Below are 7,733 nucleotides of genomic sequence, written 5' to 3' on the forward strand. Positions count from 1 at the left end.
AAGCAACCGGACACCTTCATTGCATTTAGAACCAAGTAACTTTATCACTGGAAACAACAATCAACAGATGGGAAAGAGCTGACATGAACACGGTGACAGCGGGTGTGCATGCCCTGACCAGTGGCCCGTGGAGAACCCCACCGACCTGGCAACAGTCCGTGCTCAGTCAGTCTTGCTGCCTTTCCCCAGGGTCTTGGTCTCAAGGATGTAGCCGGCCAGGCCCAAGTCCAGAGTCCCCATCTTGCGCAAGATGGTCAAGAGCTTGCTCAGCTCCTTGAGGACCTGGGCGTGGGGGTGCAGGTAGTGGCAGCTCAGGAAGTCCACAGGCTGGCGTCGCTCTTGCTGGCTGCCAGCTGGTGGAGCTCCAGGAGGCTCTGGTTGACGGTCTTCTGCAGACGGAAGGCACTTTCCATGGCCTGGTGACTGCCAGGCCACTCTCTCCTCTCGGGCTTCTTGATGTCGCTGTAGAGCACGCGGCTGCTGCGGTCGGTCTGTATCGACATGAGCTTCTTGGCGAGTTCTCTTCACTGGTGAGACCGGCGGAAAACGAAGCTCGAAAAGTGCTTCTTAGACACTTCGAGGTGGTCGCAGTAGATGGCCAAGGTCAGGTAGACTTAGGAGGCTTGGAGCTGCAGCTCCATCTGGATGTTGACTGCAGCCTTGCACTTGAGGCGCTACTTCTGGGGAAGCCACAGGGGCGTGGAGGCCATGGCAGGCGCGACCAACAAGAAGGCAGCGAAGGCTGCGTGGGCCGGCAAAGGCTGTTAAGCCGCAGGACTCCAGGTGTCCCAAGGGTAGATGGGGGAGCGACCAGTGGATGGCAAACACCAGGCCTAGGCGGCTCTCAGGTGGGCCTGAGGCTTTGAGGTGGGGCAGAAAGTGGGCGGGCAGGCAGTGAGTATGATGAACTTTGACTGGATCTCTTGAGGGAGGGTCAAATTTCAATAGCTAGTGTCATGAGCATTGCCTCCTGGAACAACCTGGGCGATTCTGCCCTGACCTTCTTCCCTATACAATATTTTGAAAAGTTGTTTGTGAATATTAGTGCAAACTTTTGAGTGGGCATTACATGGATAGTTTCTTTAAACAACTTACTTGAAAACGATCCAAATTGTTTCATTAAGTGTAGTGCTTTTTGTGATGGGCTTAGTTACATTTAATATAAAGCTTTATTTGAGTAGCAACACTCGGAAGTGACTTTCATATTCATATGGTCCTCCTGAGGGAGGGGCTAGGGGCCAGAAGTTAGGGGCAGTCAGTCAAGGGCTCAGTTCTATCAATAACCATCATGATTGCACTGCATATAATATTTTTACAAGTTTCTTATAAATGCAAATTTTTTAGTTAATCACCTGGATTTTTCTGTGAGCAACTTATTTGAAGTTTTAGCTATGTGATTACTTTATTAAATGTACTGCTTTTGGTGATTTGTTGTATTTAATATCATAAAGCTTGACTTGAATGGCAGCTGCCTTCCCTAACATCAAGTTCTATACTCAAGACACCTCTGACGAGCTCCTTAACTCAGTTCCTAAGGCTTATGAACTCCAGCCACCTTCCCTTTTCTCCTTCCATTCATAATGAAGTTCACTGTGTGGTTTGCTCCCCAACATGGAAAATGTCAGTGATGTCCTTGTGATATCTTGGATTTGCTTAGTAGCCTTCACTTAGATTGTGATTTCCTCTTGTTGTGTAAATACAATCTTTTGTTCTTTCTCAAAGAAAACTAAACTCTCTAGGTGCATTCATAGAGAAAGCAGTGTTAACCACGTGGCTATATTTATCTCCTCCAACATTCTTTGTGCTTTCACTGCCAATTAACAGGCATTAAATAAAATTCTTCAACTATGTTGTATGGCGTGAACCAAGTAAACTGTGTAAAATTTCACATTTTTTCCAATTCTTAACAAATCATTCTTCTTTTACCATCAGCAGTGAATTCACTCAGTTTTCCCACCGCTGTTTTCAAATCTCATTAATTAGTTCAGTAATCCAACAAATATTTATTACGTAATACGCCTCAGGTGTAGATATATAACTTGGAGCATATTACTAAAAACAGAAACTCTGTTGCATTGGAAAATCTGTCACCATCTTATTTGTTTTGTTTTTTTTTTTGGTTTTTGGTTTTTGGTTTTTGTTTTTCTCCTGTACCGGGAACCAAACTCATGACCTTGTGCTTGCCAGGCAGGCACTTTTGCCGCTGAGCTAAATCCCCAGCCCCATCTTATTTGTTTTTAATACAGAATATTGCATATGAGAAACTGTAAAGAACCACTTGATGAATTTCTCAGTGAGATAAAGTTTATTTTGCTTGCTTTACAGCAATGTTTAGCCTTAATACCACTGTACACTTTTAAAGCATTTCCTTCCAATGTTCCCTTGTAGACTTCACTGGATCTGTTAAAAAAAAAAGCATTGTTTATATAGAATTTTTTCATTATATTCCCACAATATTTATTTTATTTTCATTGTACTTTTATTGGTGTATTTCTTCAATACAGAAAATTGGTATTTGTTTTGGGGAATTGTTACATGCATACAACATGCCTTGGTAATTTTAAATTCCTTCCCTTCTCTGCTCTTACCTCACTCCTTTGCCCCCTTACCTACCTGCAAGCATTTGTCTTGTGTCTTACCATCTCTCCTTTACTTTATTCATTTATATTTTTGGTTTCTCACATAAGAGAAGCCATGCAACATTTAATGTTCTGTGTCTGACTTACTGCTTATTTTGCTTACTGGCATGGTCTCAAGTTTCACTCATTTTATTGCAAATGATAAAATTTCATTCTTTTTTAGGGCTGAATACTATTCTATTGCATACGTAATTTTTAAATGTTTCCAACCTTTCTTTATTTTTGAATTTTGATTTAACTGACACATGAAACTTGTACATTTTAATGAGGTACCATGCAATGTATTGGCACAAGTGTACACTGATTAATCAGATTGAATAAATCTGTCTTCTCAAACATTTATCACTTCTCTATGGCTAAAACATTCAAGATACCTTCTTATAGGTATCTTATAGGTATTGATTTTTGAGAAGTGTCCTATGCAATTGCTGTCTACAGTCAACTTAATGTGAAATGCACATTGTATCTTCTTGCTCTTAGTATACATTGAACAGTCAACACCCATTTTTCTCTCCACCCTACTCTTGCCAGGGTATTGTACCCACCATTCTACTCTCAACTTTTGTGAGGTCAACTTTTTAGATTTCATCTAAGAGTGAGGTCATGTGGTACTTGTCTTGCTGTGCCTTGCTTATTTCTCTTAACATAATGATTTTGAGTTCCATGCATGTTGTTACAAAGGACATTCTGTGTATTTGTGGGGTGGGGCTGAACAGTACTCCACTGTGTATATGGGCCATAGTTTCTTTATCCATCCAGGCATTGATGGCAGTTATGTTGTTTCCATTTTTGGCTATTCTGAATATTGTTACAAAATCAGCACAGGAATGCAGATGTCTCTTCAACCTAGTGATTTAATTTCATTTGGAAATATACCCACTATTATGATTCATAGGTAATATGATACCTCTTTTTTAATTTCTGAAGAATTTTTATACCTTTTTCCACACTGACTTTACTCACTTATATTCACATCAACTACATTCAAGAGTTTCTTTTTCTCCACATTTTTTCCATCACTTCTTATCCTTCGACTTTTTATGATAACTATTTCTATGAGGGTGAGGTTATACTTCATTGTGGTTTTGATGTGCATTCCAATGATGATTAGGGATTTTTTTCATATACCTGTTGGCCACTTGTATATATTTTTAAAAGAAATGTCTATTTAAATCTCATTGTGCATTTTATAAACGAGATTATTTGATTTTTTTGCTTGTTACTTTCTTATGTTCTGGATTTCAACCCTTTGTCGGATGAACAGTTTGCATATATCTCTCCCATTCTGTACATTGACCTCTGTTGAATGTTTGCTCTGCTATGGAGAAGCTTTTTAGTTTGATGTAATCTCATCTGTCTGCTTTCACTTTTGTTTTCTGTGTCTCTGGGATCTTGTTGAAATAATGTTTCCATTCCAATATCCTGAAATATTTTGCCTATGTTTACTTCTAGTACTTTAAATGTTTAGGTTTTACATGTAAGTCTTTAACCAATTTTAAGTTACCTTTTATGATATTTTTGTTCTTGTTGTAGTTGTTGTTGTTGTGCTTTGTTCTGTTATTTTTGTTTGGTACTGGGAGTTGGACTCACGTCCCTGTACTTGCCAAGGAGGATCTGTGCCACTGAGCTATATCCCCAGCCCTGATACTTCTTTTGAGTTGACCTTTGTAACATGGTATAGTACTGTACTCTGCCTGTGGATATCTAGTTTCCCCAGAGCCATTTACTGAAAAGAATGTTCTTTCTCAAATACATGTTCTCAGCAACCCTGTTGGAAAGCAGCTGACTGTATATGCGCGGGTTTAGTTTTAGACTCTATTTCAGTTCCATTCGTCTATGTGTCTGTTTCTATGCCACTATCATGCTTTTTGGTTACCACATCTTTGTAGTACGTCATATAATCAAGTAATGTAATCCTTCCAGCTTTTGGACCCCTCAAGATGGCTTTGGCTTCAAAGGTTTTTGCGGGTAAATATAATTTTTGGAGTTTTTTTCTACTTTTGTTAAGAGTGTCATTTGGTGTTTTGATAGGGATTGCATGAAATCTGTGGAAAGCTTCAGGTAGTATGAACATTTTATCTATGCTGGCTCTTCCAATTCATGAACTCTAGATATTCTTCCAGAATTTTTGTGAAATGTACAGCTTAGTTCAACAATATTTTATAATTTTGTAGAGGTCTTTCCTCTCTTTGGTTACCTTTATTCCTAGGTATTTTATTTTCAGCTACTGCAAATTGTGTTTTTTTCTGGATTTTTAATTTAGATAATACACTATTGGCAGACAGACACAACTGATTTTGTATGCTGATATCGTAACCTGCAACTTTGCAGAGTTCATTTATTAGTTCTAATAGTTTTTGGTAGAGATTTGGATTTTTATGTCTTCTGCAAACCCTAAAAATATGAATTCTTTTTAAATTTAAATTCCCTCTCTTGCTCTTGTCTGATTTCTCTGACTAGAGTTTTCAACACTGTGTTGAGTCAAAGTGGTAAATGTGTTTGGAATTTTGGTTTTGCCCCACTTCTTAGAGAAAACACTCAGCTTTTCCTCATTCAATATGATGTTAGCTTTTTTCCTGTTATATATGCATTTTATTATGTTAAGATGGTTATATCTTATATACTCAGTGTTTTTATGAAAGGACTTTGAACTTTTTCAAGGATTAATTGGTATCTATAACCTTACTCTTCAGATATTTAAAAAATTGTACTAGTTTACAGTTATATGTATAAAAAGGGGTAATTTTGGTGTTTCACAGATATTTCATCCCTCATCATCCACTTTGAAGGAACTAATTAACTATAATATATATGGATATATAGTAAATATATTAAAACTAAGAGAAACCTAACACTTAAGATTGCCTTTTGTAAGGGAAAGTATTCAACAAGTATGACCTGTAAGCCCAAATTCCCATTAAGCCTATGTATAAATAAAAGCATCCCATGCTATTTTGCTGTAATGGAAAAGAATAAAACTGAATACAGACAGAAAGAGTAAACTTCAGAGAAGATCTTAATTGATAAAAATATGAATACAATACTGTATCATGCTAGCTTCTTTGAAGTGATTGTGGTCAATATTTTTACTAGTCAGTATTGGCTAGAGAAGCGGAACCAATTGTGAGTGTGTGAGTGTATAGGGAGATGGAGGATGGGGGAAGTAGAGGGAAAGGGAAGAGAGAAGAAGAGGGCAGGGGAGGGGAAGATGAAACAAGACAAGCAAGACAGGACAAGGAAGGGGGAAGGTACACGAGATAGAGGTAGAGATATGAACCTATTACAAGGAATTTGCTCACACAATTATGGTGGATGAGAAGCCTCAACATCTGTAGCCGGGGACCTGGGAGAACCAGTGGTGTAGTTTCAGTCCAAAGGTTAGCAGGCTGCATGAGCCAATATTCCAGTTTGAATCTGAAGGCAAGCAAAAAAGCAGTGTCCTAGACTGAAGGCAGTCAAACAGGAGTTATCTATTATTTGAAGAAATAGAAGTATTTTTTTTTCAATTGGGACCTCATCTAGTTAGGTAAAGCCCGTCCATATTAAGGCAGTTGCTCCTCTGTACTCAGTTTACTGACTCAAATGCCAAGTTCATCTAGAAGGATCCTCATAAATGCACAAAGAATAATGTTTGATTAACCATCTGGGTACTGTGCAGCCCACTCAACTTGATACATAAAGTTAACCATCACAGTATTATTTGTGAGAAGTGTAAGTGAACAGAAATAATTCTAGTGCTATCATCTATGGAAACGTTAACTTACATTTATCTCATCATTTAAAATGTTACAGAAGAAATAAGGACAAACAGATACAAAACAAGCGCTGCCTCAGTGTGAGTGATTAGCTCTCATTCATTCAGCACCTTTCTGTTGAGCACTTATCATATGCTAAGTATATTTTTCATCTGCTCATATTATGTTATTTATTTAATTTTGGTCTTTTTGAGACAGGGTTGCACTATGCATTTCAGGGTAGTCTTGAACTCACTTTGTAGCCCAAGCTGGACTTGAACTCACATCAATCCTCCTGCCTCAGCCTCCCAAGTGCTGAGATTACAGTCATGCACCACCATGCCTGACACTTTTATTAGTATGTGTTTTCTGTATGTACATTTTATAGTCATCTTGGAGAGTTGGTACATGTATGCAATACTGTTGGTTCTTCTTTCAATCCCCTTCCCTCCCCTTCTGTCCTCTAGTTCCAGTTTCCCCCCGTTCGTGCTTGCTGATATTATTAATCTTAATTCATGTTTATGTATGCCAAGTATTTAAAAAATCTAATACAAACATTTTTCTGTAACTCCACATATTTGCATTTTTATAGCTAAGTGCTATTCTGGGTTTCATTATACTTCTTTGTTTTAAAATGTTATATACATAAGAGGGAGGCTCAATATGAAATTCAACAGGAAGTGGACCATACATAGTGGTAGTTGTTGAATTTTCTCTTTATCCATGTATGTGTTTGTGTGTATGTTTGCATGTATGTGTACATATTTGTATATGTATGAATAAACAAAACCATTATTTAACGAGAGTAAAGGGAGGAGATATATCAGTGCAAAGTCATATTACTGGTTTCTGGTGCACTCATTCTACATTATATCATTATTGTTAATGAGTCCCAGAACAGAAACCTGACTCTAGGAGACCAGCTCTGACTAGATTTGGCCGCTTGTCCTAAAAGACAACCGGGCAGAGAAGGAGTTTGTGAGACCTGAATAGGAACTTCAATTTTAATGTGGCAAGAGGAAGGATACAAACTGACAAGACTGCCAGTAGCACCGTTGCAGTTATAAGGAGGAATGTGCAAACGTAAAAGTAGTAGGGCTTTGCATAACACACAGTTTTATGGTGGTGGCAGTTTCCATTTGGTGCCAGGGAAAATGATTGCACTTGGTGCACTGCAAATTACTTCTGCCCAACGGGATCATCTCCATTTGCTTATTATGATGCTTATGTATCAGATCTTTGATCCTCAAACTGAAGATAAACTGTGGGAAAGAGCAACCCGGGAAAGGACAGGCCAGTGGGAGGCAAATGGAGTCAGTTAAGTTAATAGTTGGATCCTCTTTTATTGCTAGAGAAACTC

At 38.4% G+C, this 7,733-nt stretch overlaps 1 pseudogene; it reads left to right on the forward strand.

Moving 5' to 3' along the window:
• The first annotated feature begins 83 nt into the window (after positions 1-83).
• Positions 84-7,733, forward strand: part of LOC102028033 — a 25,282-nt pseudogene continuing 17,632 nt past the window's right edge.

Source organism: Chinchilla lanigera, unplaced genomic scaffold, assembly GCF_000276665.1.
Source record: "Chinchilla lanigera isolate Chin_1 unplaced genomic scaffold, ChiLan1.0 scaffold00170, whole genome shotgun sequence".
NCBI classification, from domain to species: domain Eukaryota; kingdom Metazoa; phylum Chordata; class Mammalia; order Rodentia; family Chinchillidae; genus Chinchilla; species Chinchilla lanigera.